This window comes from Canis lupus, chromosome 25, assembly GCF_003254725.2.
Source record: "Canis lupus dingo isolate Sandy chromosome 25, ASM325472v2, whole genome shotgun sequence".
NCBI classification, from domain to species: Eukaryota; Metazoa; Chordata; class Mammalia; order Carnivora; family Canidae; genus Canis; species Canis lupus.
The window spans coordinates 25,329,618-25,344,834 of record NC_064267.1 but is presented as its reverse complement, the minus strand read 5'-3'; the positions used below and the strand labels follow the sequence as shown (position 1 = coordinate 25,344,834).

General features: G+C 34.0%; 1 pseudogene; it reads right to left on the bottom strand.

Annotated features, from left to right (window-relative positions):
• Nucleotides 1–201: 201 nt before the first annotated feature.
• Nucleotides 202–11,925, bottom strand: LOC112670201 (cytoskeleton-associated protein 2-like; annotated as a pseudogene).
• Nucleotides 11,926–15,217: the final 3,292 nt, after the last annotated feature.

Below are 15,217 nucleotides of genomic sequence, written 5' to 3'. Positions count from 1 at the left end.
ATAGTCTTAAATAAACCAAAGACAGTCTCATGGTGTTATTAAATTTGAGTAAGCCCAGTGAATTACTAAATTCTGAGAGCCCATAATCTGCCCATCCATTATATAGTTTTCCCCAGGTCACCTGGACAAGGGGATTTCTTATTTTATGGATGCTCTGAAACACCTTTAAAAAAGACACTGAGAAATTATGACTCAAGGATTTTAAGGCAAAGCCTTATTTTTACAGAATATAAAACACTCTGTTTCTCCCACTTCTAATAGTTCATTAAGAGAAGCCACTACTAAATCGTGTTCCTACAGCATTTTTGGAGAGCAGGGACATAATTTGCTCAGTCCTTTACCAACACCATATAGGAGTGATGAGCTTCAGGTCTTGGACTCTAGAGATTGGGATGATCTGTAACCTGATACCAGGATGATTATCCTTTTCTGCCTTAGTTATTTGGGGTGTTGCTATAACCTGTTCTCTCTCTTTTAAAGACAACACTTTTCAAATTCTATCTTATTGTTCAGCTCTATTGATGCTATATCCATTTCCACAACTAAAGAGTTAGAGGTAACAGAATCATCCTTCCGTGATTCTGTTTGGGTCTTGCAGAATATTAAGAACAACTTTTTTACAACTCTTGTATTGGTACTGCCCTGTTTCCAATGGCCTCTTTGTACAGCCCAATAAAACCAAAGTGACTTGACTTGCCAACAACTTTGCTTTGGAGTTCCAGAATTTCGCAAATATCTTGGCCTCAGGAATACCGGACAATGTGGTAAATATTTCATTGGAAAGTACATACTCTTCAATGTGCTACAGACATTCTGTGAGTGTGTTGTTAATTTTATTGGACAGTTCAAGCAAGTGTACTTTCTTTTCTTCATTTTTTCCATTCTTTTCCATAATGAAATAAACATTTGCTTTATTTTTCCTTTTTTGTTTTAAATTCCACAGGAGGCCGTTTATAGATTTTCCCCTTAGATTTCTACAAGTCTTCCAGTTGTTTCCTTCGATCTTCTGCTGTGATATTCTTAATATTTGGATTAGTTTGTGTCCCATTTGGGACTCTACTTCCATTTATGGTTGTGTTACCAGCTTGCTTTTGGGAGCTGTCTTCAACATGGAGTCCAAAGTTCATGCTTTTTGTTGATAGTTGTTACTGCATTTGTTCCCATTGGTTCCATTTGTTGTTGTGTTAGGGGTGCTTGAAATGACTGAATTAAAACTGCCAACCATCAAATTAGGCCTTTGGCTTATGGCTTTTGATTCTTGAAGTGCATATGATGTCCAAGATGTAAAACAAGATTGAGTGGATTTCTGATCTTGCTGTGTTTGGATGTCTGTTATAGCTTTTCAGAAACACACAGGGGTTCGTTTTACATTCTGCTTAGTAAGAGTGTATGACTATAATTTAGTTTCATTTGGTTTTTCATATTTATCTTTATTAACCTTTATATCCTTTATGTCCTTGACCACTGATTTCTTTGATGCTTAAGGTCTACTAAGGGTCTGAACATATTGAGAAGGAATTGCTTTTGGGAGTTTTTCTCCCAGTCTTGAAAGATTTGTTCCTCTAGAGAGTTGCTGTGACCACTAGTGGAATCCTAATTTGTGTTTCTCCAATAAATTGTTTATTAGCTCTGTCTTTCAGAACAGCTCTATTCTCCAGGGCCTGTTTATGAGCCAAACTGCTCTTGGTTTGATGATAAGAGTTAGTATTCAGCTTACCTATTGTCCACAATTTAGGATTTGGCTTCCTTTCAGAGTCTGGTAAGATTTGGGTAAGTTCTCTTTGTTCATATAGTTTGGAAAGCTATCCAAGGATTCATTTTCAACATAGTTTTTGTCCACAAAGTCTGCACATTTAGCATTTCCTTGATCTGCTACCTGCTTCTTTTCAGTTTTCAATTTCTATATTTTAAGTAACCCCATGGTTTTTCTAGACAGTTTTCCAGTAGTGGATGATCTATCTTCATGCTGTTGTTAACTATTGCTAGAAGGCTTACAGTTTGATTTAAAAGAAAAAAGTATATCCTGAAGGCAGCCTTTTGCCCAAAAGCTTTGGTGGCTCCAACATTGGCCTCTGGGATCCTGTGATATAGGCAGGTCCAGGCTAGAGTTTAAAAATGATGGGTCCTATAGCTTTAATAGGCAAAGCAACATGATTGGTAACATCCTTTTTGGGTATAACAGTAGATTTAGGAATTGGAAGATTCAGGGACACCAGGATGACTCAGTTGGTTAGGTGTCCAACTCCTGATTTTGGCTTGGGTCATGATCTCATGGTTCTGGGCTCAAGCTCTGCATTGGGGGGTCCACTTTCAGTGGGGATTCTGCTTGGGATTCTCTCTCTCCCTCTTCTTCTGCTTCTCCTCCCCTCTGTGCTCTCTCTCTCTTTCTAAAAAAGTAAATCTCTTTTTTAATAAAAAGGTGGAGGATTCAGGCAACTACTCTTGGTTTTAGATAAGGCTTGATTTTTTGGTACTTAAGTTTTCCCTTGGCTGCTAGGTCTCCTGGAGCTTCCTCTGCCACTCTTTTTCCTTGCCATGACTCCTCTGTGACAATTTTTCTTCCTATATTTTTAGTTGTCTTGTTTTTGTGTCTTAGGACACAGAGAAATGCAAGTGGAAAGTCAAAAGGGATATTTACCCCTTGGAAATTATCTTAGGGGAAGAAATATAAAAAAAAGTTAGTAAGTAGATAATCATTACCTATTAAGTGAATGAAGTGAGTAATGTGATAGAAAATAATAGGTATGGTGGACTGCTTTACATATGTTAGGGAAGCCTTTTTTGGGGATTATTTAACTTGAAACATAAAGAATAAGAAAAGTTAACCATGCAGAGCATTGAATATTCAATTTAAGGCAAGAGCAAATTTATATTCTTTAGGCAAGACAGAGCTAAGTATATTAAAGAACTGAAATGAAGCTAATTCATCATTTAATTTATATAACTTTTAATAACTTTTTTTCTTAGTATTCACTTATACATGTACATAGACCCTACTGTTTTCTAAAATGTTTTAAATATGCCTATATTAAAATGAATACAGTTTAGGCTCAATTGAAGTCCTCTCTATAGGTCAAAATATGTGGGAGTTAAAAAGGCCAAGAAATCCCCAAAGCTGTGAAAACCTAAAAAATTAAAAACAAAACAAAACAGATTAGGCTTTTTAAATGAAACTATAAGAAATGAGGTTTCTGGTCCAGCAGGTAAGAAACTTGGAAGTTGTCACTTCATGCTAACAAGTAGGAAGCTGAACTACTAATAATTTTTCTTAGACCTGAAAGAGAGAAGTGATGCCACAGAGCAAGCCAATACCCCTCAAGCTGGAGAAACCAACAGACAAATATAAAGAATCTTAGTTCACTAGTCACTAGAGTAGGAACTCATGAGCAGAAATCATCACAGGGAAGCAAATCCTGCACTATAAATAATGAATTGCTGAAGGCTCTGGGTGAATAAGTCTGAGAGGTAAAAACTTCAGGGGGCTCAGAGTCCTAGGAGGGGCCCCATGCTTTTGTGAGTTTTACGACCTGGAGCTCTACCAGTTTATTACAATAAGTATCAGAGAAAAATCTCTTCCTGCTTACTGCAGGGGGAGAGGAAAAGGAACCATTTTGAAATACACCAAAGCATTCTATTCTAATATATGCCCTAGGAGAAACTATTTAAGCAAAGCCTAAGCTTCTGTGTTTTATCAGAGCCTAAATAACCTGAGAGGAAGTGTGCTTGGCTCACTTAGTCAGAAGAGTGTGTTCCTCTTATCTCAGGGTCATGAGTTTGAGCCCCACATTGGGTGTAGAGATTACTTAAATATTTTTAAAAATGACCTGATGAAAGAGAAATACCCAACTCTGGTCCTTTCTAGCCATCCTATACCACCAAACGGGTAAAAAGAAAAAAAATGGGGAAACATTGTGAAGATTGCAGTCCAGAGGCTCATACCTTACCATCACATTACTAAAGGCCTATTTACAGTTGTTTCATCATTTCAATTCAACCAAATATTTTTGGATTGGAGGCTTCAACACACCCCTATCAGAAATGGATAGATCAGGGAGAAAATAAGTAAGGACATAACTGAATTCAATATCATCATGAATCAACTGGATATAATGTATACCTCCATTGTACAATGTACTGATCCAACATCAGTAGAATACACATTCTTCTCAAGTTTCTCATGAAGCAATTTCTAAGATAGAACACATTCTGTGTATGTGCTGCCGAAGCAAGAATGAAGATAGAACACATTCTGGGCCATAAAACACGTCTTAATAAATTTAAAATTATAGGAATTATGCAATGTCTACTCTCATATCCCAAGGGAATTAAACTAGAAATGAGTAACAAAAAGACAGCTGGAAAATCCCCAAATATGTGGAGATTAAACAACATACTTTTAAATAGCATATGGCTCAAAGAAGAAATCTCAAGAAAAATTAAAATATTTTGAACTAAATAAAAATTGAAACATACTTTATTAAAATTTGTGGGATGTAGCAAAAGTAGTACTTATAAGGAAAATTGCAGCATTGAATGAATATATCAGGAAAGAAACAAGATGTAAAATCAATTATCTATGCTTTCACTTTATGAAAGAAGAATAATTTAAATCCCAAGTAAAACAAAACAAAAGCAATAATAAAAACTGGAGCAGAAATCAATGAAATTGAAACAGCAGGTGAAGGGGTAAATATACTATGTACTTCCAGAGAATGGAATATTACTCAGTGCTAAAAAGAACTATGCTACTAAGCCAGGAAGCAACCTTAAATGTATATTACTAAGTGAAAAAGACCAATCTGAAAAGGCTACAAACTGCATGATTCTATTTGACATTCTAGTCCAGGCTAAAACTATGAGACAGTAAAAAGATCAGCAGTTGTCTTGGGTTAGTTGGGGAGATAGGGGTGAACGAGTAGAGCACAGAATATTTTTAGGGCAGCAAAACTATTCCATATGATACTTTATTAGTGGAAGCATGCCCTTTACATTTGTATAAACCATAGAATGTAAACACTAAGGGTGAACCCTAATGTAAACTATGGACTTGGGGTGATAATGTTCAAATGTAGGCACATCAATTGTAACAAATGTACCAAACTGACAATATTGATGATGGAGGAGGCAGTGTGTGTGTAGGCCTGGAGGCATATGAGAAATATTTGTACCTTTGCTCAATTTTGCTGTGAACCTAAAAGCTCTAAAAAAAATCTAATGAATTAAAGAACAAATAGAACTGTAAGTACTTATGTTTATTAGGCATCAAACTAATTTAAGTAATCAAGATCAATGTATGACAACAAATCTGAAACACATTATGTTAATGAAAGAAATAGTCATACAAGACCACCTGCTGTATGATTCCATTTATATGAACTGTTTAGAATAGGGTGGTCGATGAAGATAGAAAGTCTATTAGTCATACTCAGGGGCTGGAGACAGGAGAGTAATGAGACATGGCTGTTAATGGATTTTTTTTCATAATTAAAATCTTCTAAAACCAGATACCAATAATAATTGCATAGTTATTTGAATACACTTAAAAAAAACACTGAAATGTACATTTTTAAAGAGACAAATTTTTATGGTACAAATGTAAATTATATCCCAATAAAGCTGTTATTTTAAAAGTTAGTAAAATATAAATATCTTCAAATATTAGAATGTTGTTTTATAAGTGGATAAAATCAAATAGTATAGACTTACAAATTTTTCAGATAAAAACAATGGAATTTTCAAAAGGAACTCAAAAGAAGTCAGACTGTTTTTAGAGGGACTAAAGAGTAAAGAAGAATGTATGAAACAAATTATGATGTTTATTGTATAGATAAGTCACCAAAGCTAATAAGTAAGAGCCAGGACTTTTGCCAAGGTAACAAGGAGAGTAGGTGCCCATGCTGGTACCTGAATTCAGGCCAGTTTTAGCCAATCTCAAAAATATATTTTTCCTCTTGAAGTTGTCCTAAAATTCTTGCATCTTAGCAAATAAATTTCTTTCTCATATTAAATCATATTTCTAGGACACAAATAAAGAATCTATAAGGTGTTAAAAATTCATACTTTTAAAATATTTACACTTCTAAGTTTTTTCCTTCAGGGCAAAAGAAAGTAAAAATGCATATTAAATACTCCAGATAGGTAAAATTTCAAAAACATCCAGAAAATGACTAATAAAAATGCTTTGTAAACAAACAGAATTCTAATCATTGTGACCACAGATTTGAAACTGCTCCTAAGAAACATTTGTTTGTATACATGGCATGAAAGCTGTTTCATTTATTTTGGGTACTGAATTCTGAAACATCTTTTTTGTTGGTATCTGTTTAGTATGAAAAATATCTTTTGGCATGAAAATAGCCATTCATCAGTCCTGTCACAATTAAATGAAGGCAAGTCAATCTCCCTGGATAAAAATCCCAACTTAACAAAAAAGATGCTACATCAATTGTTATTAAAATATATATTTAATTAATTTATCAATTCTAAATGGCCCTCTAGTCCATGTTCTGTGTCAAGTACTTTAGTAAGTTTTAAGACTGTGATATAGACCAACAGAAGATATCTTTAAAGGTCTTCCTGGTTTAGTTGAAGAAACAAGCATGAAAATAAAAAAAATTTGAAATACAACAATTTTAAAGTTGATGCAAGCATACGGTATAGAGAAGGGACACACAAATATATTGAGTGGATAGATGAATGGTGGTGTCGAAATAAAATTTATCAATTAAACAGCTAAGAATTTCTTTTTTCAAAATAAAAAATTTGTGAAGGCTATTGAAACTGCAACTGTTCCAGTTTCAAGTAAAAAGTAATCCCCAATACATGAAAAGGGGCTCACCACTACTTATTATCAGGAAAATGCAAATCAGAACCACAGTGAGTAATCACCTCACTCCTATTAAATGACTACCATTAAAAAGACAAGAAGTGACAAGTGTTGACAAGGATGTGCAAGAGAGGGAACATTTGTGCTGTGCTGTTGGTGGGAATGTAAACTGATGCAGCCAGTATGGAAAACGGTGTGGAGGTTCCTCAAAAAAATTAAAAGTAGAACTATTCTATGACCTAGCAATTCCACTTCTGGATATTTACCCAAAGGAAATGAAAACACCATGTCAAAGAGATATCTGCACTCCCCATGTTCATAGCAGGACTATTTACCATAGTAAATAGCCAAGTTAGAGAAACAACTTAAGTGTCCACTGATAAATGGACATGTAAAGAAAAAATATGAAATATTTAGAAATATAATAGAAATAGAAATACAAGAATATCATAAAAATAGAAGGAAATCTTCCATTACTAGCATGAATGGATCTTGAGGGCATTATACTAAGTAAAATAAGTGAGACAGAGAAAGACTAATCCTCTGATCTCTTTAGGAAACTAAAAACAAAACAAAACTCATAGATACAGAGAATAGATTGGTGGTTGCCAGGAGTTAGGGTTAGGGGATGGGCAAAATATGGATAGGTGGTCAAAAGGTACAAACTTCCAGTTATAAATGAGTCCTGTGAATGTATTGTAGAGTGTGGTGACTAAAAGAAAAAAATCAGCCACCCTAACTTCCATGCTTAGAGAAAAAGAAATGAGTGTAGTTTTAGACAAATTAGACACAAAATTATACATAAATTTAACGAATCACATTATCCCCCAACTAGATCATGTACCATATACAAAACAGAACATTTAAGAGTATGAGATTCATTTAAGTGTTTGTAATGCAAAGTATCATAATTTTTCTGATATTATAGTACTTTTCAATTAATATACTGATTAATACCTTTGAGGACATTAGTATCTGGAACATTCTATTATAAGACAAATAAAAGGATGAATAGGGGCACCTGGGCAGCTCAGTCGGTTAAATCCACCCCTTGATTTCAGCTCAAGTCATGATCTCAAGCTCATGGGATCTTGCCCAAAGTCGGGTTCCACATTGGGCATACAGCCTGCTTAAGATTCTCTCTCTCCCTCTCCTTCTGCCCATCCCTACACTCTGCACATGTTCATTCTCTCTCTCTAAAAAAAGAAAAAAAAGAAGGAAAGAAAGAAAGAAGAAAAAAGAAGAGAAAGAAACCAACTATACTAATTTGTAATCTGACTAGGGAAAATCTTTTGTAATAAAAATATGATTAAATGCTTTGGAAGCAAATTTATGTAATTCATAGAAAAATCAGTTCAAAAGAAAATACACAATGTACATAACTTATTCAGATAGACTTTAAATAGTATCTTTAGATAAGATACTTCTGTGTTTTATGTTAGTATTACAGATAAAAAACATAATATTCTGAGGATAATTTTGATAATAGGGGCTAAAAAGTTAAATTTGTAATAGATGTTCTTTAACTTCAAAAATGAAAGAACACATTACATCAATTAATAGTTTTATTTTTTATAGCTCTTCTTTATTTTCCTAAACACTACACAGAATGAGGCTAAGTCATTATTTACAAATCAAAATTTCTGACGGTAACCCATAAAACAAAATGTATTGTTCATTAGTCATAGAATTCACTCATAAATATTGCCTATCTAACATAATAAGTCTTAAATTTTTAAATAGCAATAAATATGAGGGAACGAAATTCTGACAAAATTGTACATATAGTAAAAACTACTTTGATTCATGTCAGCACTTTTTACGTAATTCAAAGAATATGAGAAAAACTCTTGTGTTGGTAGCCCACAGAAAACCTGGCCTAAAAATGTTTAATTCAGTTATAATTTGCCAAGACCATCTCCCAAACAGTGTGTGCCAGGATTTCTAAGCCCTAGTCATTATGGAAAAGCTTGCCAAATTATTTATTTCTCTACCTTGTGCACATCAAATATAATTCCATAAAAAATACATAAATTAGGGAAGCATTAAGTGCATTTTTTTCCCACTTATATGTCGCCATTTCCCTCTCTCCATTTAAACCTAAATATATTTATCTTAGGGAAGTGGTTCAAGACAGGTATCCCCAAAATATACTGCTTTAGCATAATGATTATTTTGAGATTAAAGCAATCAAGACCCAGTAGATTCAGGAAAAGCTCTTTGCCATCCCTCAATTGCCTAAAAGGATTTAGATAGAGGACCTGCTCTGGGAAGAGAGCTAGCACCATAGATAGATAGCTACCTTAGGATATAAATTAGATATAGCAGGCAGGGAGGAACCAAGCAAGGCCAGTTTGATCCAAGTCCTCTCTGTCTCATGGTTTCTGAGTAGCCCAGCAAACATTTGCGTACTAAACATTTACACTTTTTCATTCTTGCTGAGGATTGCATTCCTTTGTTTTGAAGACCCAGATCCCTACCTCCTTCTGCTTAGTTTAGAATGACATATATATCTCGTTTTGCCTGGCTTTGGAATTTCCATTACTATGTACATTCCTATATGCTATTAAATTTTATTTTCTCCTGTTAATCTGTCTTATGTCAACTTGGGTCTTAGTCCAGCTAGAAGCACCGTGAAGGGGACAGGAATTTTCCCTCCTTGACATTATATAAATAGACCAAATAGACTATATTTTCTTATATTTAGAATAGACTAAATATTCTTATTTCTATGAGCTTTCTAAGTTTTGAGTTTCATATGAGTCATTTCATTATTCCAAATGCTTTACTACAATTACAAAAGTCTGCAAAGCACTGTAGAATAATAATGGCTTAATTTCTGAATATTATTAAAATGCTGTAATGCTTTAACATTTACCATAATATTTTGGGCAGTATGTTTGACAATATTTATTGCATTCAAATTTTATACACTCATACTATTTTTATTTTTGAAATTTAGAAATTTTATCAAATTTGACAAACTCCATTAGTAATCATGTTTTATTTCTTAAATTTGTTAATACTTGATTATGTTAGCATATTTTCTTTTTTTAAGCATATTTTCTTATATCAAAAGATTCTTGTCTTCTTGCTACAAACTCCACTTAGTTACAGAGTACTTTTTCCCCCTTAGCTAAATTGCTGGATTCTTCTTTTTTTCTAATTGTTAATTTAGATTTTTGCATTAGAATCTAGCTGAAGGCTTGTGGTATTTTTCTCGATTTTAAATTTATCAATTACTCGTTAACTTAAATTATGCTTAGCTTTTTTTTTCTTTCCCAATCTGCTTAAAGCTCAGTGAGTCTCATCAATCTGATAATTTAATTCTTTATTCAACTCATTAAGAGATTTCTTTTTATATTTGTTATTATCTCTTAAGCTCTATCATATTTTATTAAGGAATTCCAATCTTTTTTGTTATTTTTATTGTATCTACTCTCTAAATGGCGTGTTGCTTGAAGTTTTTTTTTTTCCCTACCATAACTTGTGTAGCTTTATATCTTCACTCTGTCCTTTGAGACATTTCTTCTGCTAGATTTTCTAAATCTGTGAGTGGGTTCACACTATCTTTCAGTTTACTTACTAAAGTATTTACTTGGGAAGTCCTGTTAGTTAGCTCCAGAAAGCATTTGTGATTGGGATTCACTTGAGTTTTCTTAAAGGTTTTTGTTAATTGTTCAAGTGGCTTTCTGTGTCTTGCAGCAACTCTATTTTGTTGGCATGAAATGTGTTTGTGCTGACTGGATCTTCCTTTCTCTGGCTGGTTAGAATCTCTTAGATGATTTGTTATTTTCTCTATCAGCCTTTAGATCTGTTGGTAGGAGTAAACAAGTGGGGGCAGCTTGGTTAGTTTTTACAACCCTGAGCTAGTGGTACAGGGGTAGAAAGGCTGCCAGTCCCCTGCTGAGTAGCAGGATGAAGTCCTTTGCTGTTCCCAAGTCTCCAGGCATATTCCCAATTTCAAGAGAAGACATAGTCCAGTTCTTTCTTTATTTCTAAGGTGACACATATTGGATAAACTTTCGCCGATGTCAAATTTTCCTCTAGGAATCTCTGTGTGCCAGGTTTTTGCCGAGAATGTGGGGATTCTATCTTAGCCCAAGGAAGAAAGAATCCTCATTCATTTTTTCTGTCAAGATCTCCTTCAAGCCTAACGCTTCTCCTGTTCCAATCAATGGAATGATTTCAACAGCATACTGACTTGGAAAAGAAAGTAGGCAGGAGTTTGGAGAAAAGGTATAGAGAGTCCCATGTATTAGCTTGGCAGGTCTGCCATTTAAGAGGTACCACAAATGGGGTTGCTTAAACAACAGGAATGTATTGTTTCACAGGTATGGAGGCTAGGAGTCCAAAATTAAGGTTTTAGCAGTTGTTTCTCTCTGAAGGCTATGAAAGAAAGACCTGTTCCAGGCCCCTCTCCTTAACTGGTAGATGGACATCTTCCTTCTGTGCCTCTTTCATCTTCTTTCTATGAATATCTATCTCTATGTCCAAATTGCTCTTTTGATAAGGATACTAGTCATACTGCATTAGGACCCCTCCTAATGATTTGTCTTAACTTGATCATCTCTATAAAGATTCTATCTCCAAATAAGGTCACACTTTGAGGTACAGAAGATTCGAACTCCAAACATACCTCCATTCAGGGGATATGATTCAACTCACAACAGCCATATTTAGGTTGTTTATCCATGATACTTTATTGAATATATTAACTAAGCCTAAATTGGTCCTGATCCCACATATCATAAATGTAGGCAAATTGCAACATAGAATCTGGAGGGAGCTAGAATAATAAAAAGATTCTCATCCAGAGGACCTGAAGGGATCATGAAAACCAAGAAAGCACTAAAATAAGCAACCCTAGAATTTCACATGTACATCTCACACGTTACCAGATGAAAATGAAGGAGAATTTTTTAAATCTCAAAAGTAATATTGCTACTACAAAAGTTTTTAATTTTATCTATAGACCACTCTTTGAGTTATTTCTTTGCATTTTTCACCTGAGTGAAAGGTAAGGCATAAAATATAGCCTTTCCAATACATTTGAAAAAAAGAAAAGAAAAAGAACTACCTGGTTTAAAAGTCGTCATCATTTAAGTGTCAAGTGGGAGCTCTCTGGTAAAACAACTCAGTCTGCATTTCATTTAAGTTTAGTGAAAAGTGGAGGGAAGAAAATTGAAGAGAAAAGAAAAGATTTAGTTTGCAAATTCAAAAGTAAAAATTAATAAATCACATTAAATGTCATTTTTTGTTAAATAGGATAAACAGTCTATACCTAACTAAATGGACTCTTTAAATATCTTTAAATAATGACTGAAAAGAATTTTTGGAGGGTTTTGTAACTTAAAAGGGGAGAAAAGGCAATTTTCTATTGCAATCAAATGCACACCAATTGGGCTGACAGCCATTATATTAATAGGTCTTATATCATGTATATCTTCATTAGCTTTATATAAGTTCTATGTTGATCCCACATTCCCGGAACAATTGGTATTATTGATTAAACTTAACTTCATCAATCTGTTGGCTCTAAAATTTTGACTCATAATTTAATTTGAAATCCTTACCTACAAAGTGTCATATCTTAAATTGCATAAGTGACCTATTTCTTTTTTCTTTTTTAATTCCTGTTCATGAAATCTTTCCATGTTTGTTTTCTATTGGGTTGTCAGTCTTTATTCTTCTTGATTTTTAAAGAAATACTCTGCTAACCAATGCTTCAACTATTATATTATTATATTACAAGGAAATACTCTGCTTATAAATACTTTATTATAATAATATATTAATTATATTATTATTAAATTTATCAAGTATTAAATTAAAAAAAATTTGGCTTTTGTGTTCACCTATATTATGTTTGTTTTCTTTTTTTTCTTCTTTTATGTTTGTTTTCTACTCTATTTTTGCTTACATTTATTTCTTCTTTCTACATTTATGAGCATCCAGTTGTTTATTCCAAGATCCAAAGAGGTATCACATACTAATTTTCGCCTTTATTTTATGATCATTTAAGGCTACACATTTCTAATTAATCACCTTTTCATCTACTTTTAATATCTATTTTTATTATCTTTATTTGCCATATATATTGATATATACTTACACATTTGTTGCACCAACAAGTTTCTTTAAAAAAAAAAAAAGATTTATTTATTTATTTTAGAGAGAGAGAGAGAGAGCACAGGGTGGAGGCAGAAGTAGAGGGAGAGAGAAAATCTAAGCAGATGCCGCACTGAGCACAGAGCCCTACACAGAGCTCAATCCCATGACTCTGAAATCAAGACCTGAGCCAAAACCAAGTTGGATGCTTAACAGACTGAGCCACCCAGGTGCCCTCCTCCACCACAAGTTTCGTAATGCAGTAATTTTAGTTTGTAATTTTCAGTCATAAATGCATTCTAAGAAATTATAGTACTTATTTAAATTAGTTAAAATTTATAGCACACACTATTATGTTCAATTTTTACAGATGTTCAACACAGTCCTAAACAGAATAATTATGATAAAACTTGAGGATGTAGCATTGTACATTCGTTAGATAAAATTTGTTAGCTATGTTTGTATGTTCATATAACACACATATAATATATATAAAACATAACACCAAATATATTTTTTTCAAGATTCATATCCTGATTTTTTATAAGCTTTATATGACAGCTATTGAATAGTATATTAACATGCCTTTTTTATGCATTACATGTTTTTTTTAAAAGATTTTATTTATTTATTCATGAGAAACAGAGAGAGAGAGGCAGAGACACAGGCAGAGGGAGAAGCAGGCTCCATGCAGGGAGCCTGACGTGGGACTCAATCCCGGGTCTCCAGGATCACGCCCTGGGCTGAAGGCAACGTTAAACCACTGAGCCACCCGGGCTGCTCTGCATTGCATGTTTTAAAGCTATGTTATTAAGTGCATACATATTTAGAAGCCTCATATATTTCTGGTTAAACTTTTTTCATTATATAAAAATTCTTTTTTTGTGCAAATATGCAATTTTCTCCAATTTTGTTTAATATTAGTGTGGCTACACTGGCTTTTATTTATTTATTTATTGGTTAACAGTAACTGATGTACTTCCCCCACCTTTTACTTTTTTATCTTTCCAGATATCCTTTAGTTTACTTCTGATTCTTACAAACTGCATATAGCTGTTAGTCCTTATTTTCATTTTTAAAAATAATCTACCTTTTCTCTGTAGAGGATTTTGAGAACTTGTCTTTGACTTTAGTATTAGGTAGTTGTATTTTTTTAATTTATTTTTTATTGGTATTCAATTTACCAACATACAGAATAACCCCCAGTGCCCGTCACCCATTCACTCCCACCCCCTGCCATCCTCCCCTTCTACCACCCCTAGTTCGTTTCCCAGAGTTAGCAGTCTTTACGTTCTGTCTCCCTTTCTGATATTTCCCACACATTTCTTCTCCTTAGGTATTGTATTGACAAAAGTTTTCTCATTGGCCAAACTCGATTCAGCTTCCCCTGTCCTTTACTCCAAGTAGGCCTGACTGTTGGACTTTTGAGTTTATCTCTGCTTTGCCCAATTTTAACAAGAATTCTGCTAACTCCTTTTAATCAGAACCCCACAACCTCAATAACTGGTGACTGATCATGTTCCTTATCCTCCACCAAGTCCCAGGTTGGGTGGCTAGTCTACAGCAAAAATCCTCTTAGGTCAGTTTAGCCAGAACCCCCACACACACCCCCTTGCCCCTGTTTTACCTTAGTAACTTCTATTGACTGACCTGCACCCTGCTCCTTGGTTATTAATTTCTACTTGCCCAGGCGATATTGGAGTTGAGCTTAATATCTCTCCCCCACTACAAAACTCCATCTCAGTGGACATGTTTGTGTGCTAATCATCCCCCGTCTCCTTGAATAAAGCCTTTCTCACCATGGGTTGTCATTGAATGCCTTGAGTCTAGTTGTAGTTGTCTGTCCACTTGCCTTCCTGGTACACTTTGCGCTCCTAAAACGTAAGAACCATGCCTTTAATCATTTTGATAAAAATCTCAGTTATTATTTCTTCATATTTTCCTTATCCCCATTTAATTTATACTTCTTTTGAGGGGAGCAGGAGAAATACAAATCCAATGTTTGCTGGAAATTGTGAATCTCTTTTCCATGTTCTTAAAACTGTTTTGAATACCTTTCACTCTGTTGGCTCACATTATATAATTTTTCAGAGCTATCTTCCAACCCACTGATTCTCTTTCAGCATATTTAATCTGCTGCTTCAACTACTCAATACATTTTAATTTTAGCTTTTATAATTTTTTTTTAAATTCTATTTATTTGTTCATGAGAGACACAGAGAGAGAGAGGCAGAGACACAGACAGAGGGAGAAGCAGGCTCTATGCAGGGAGCCCGATAT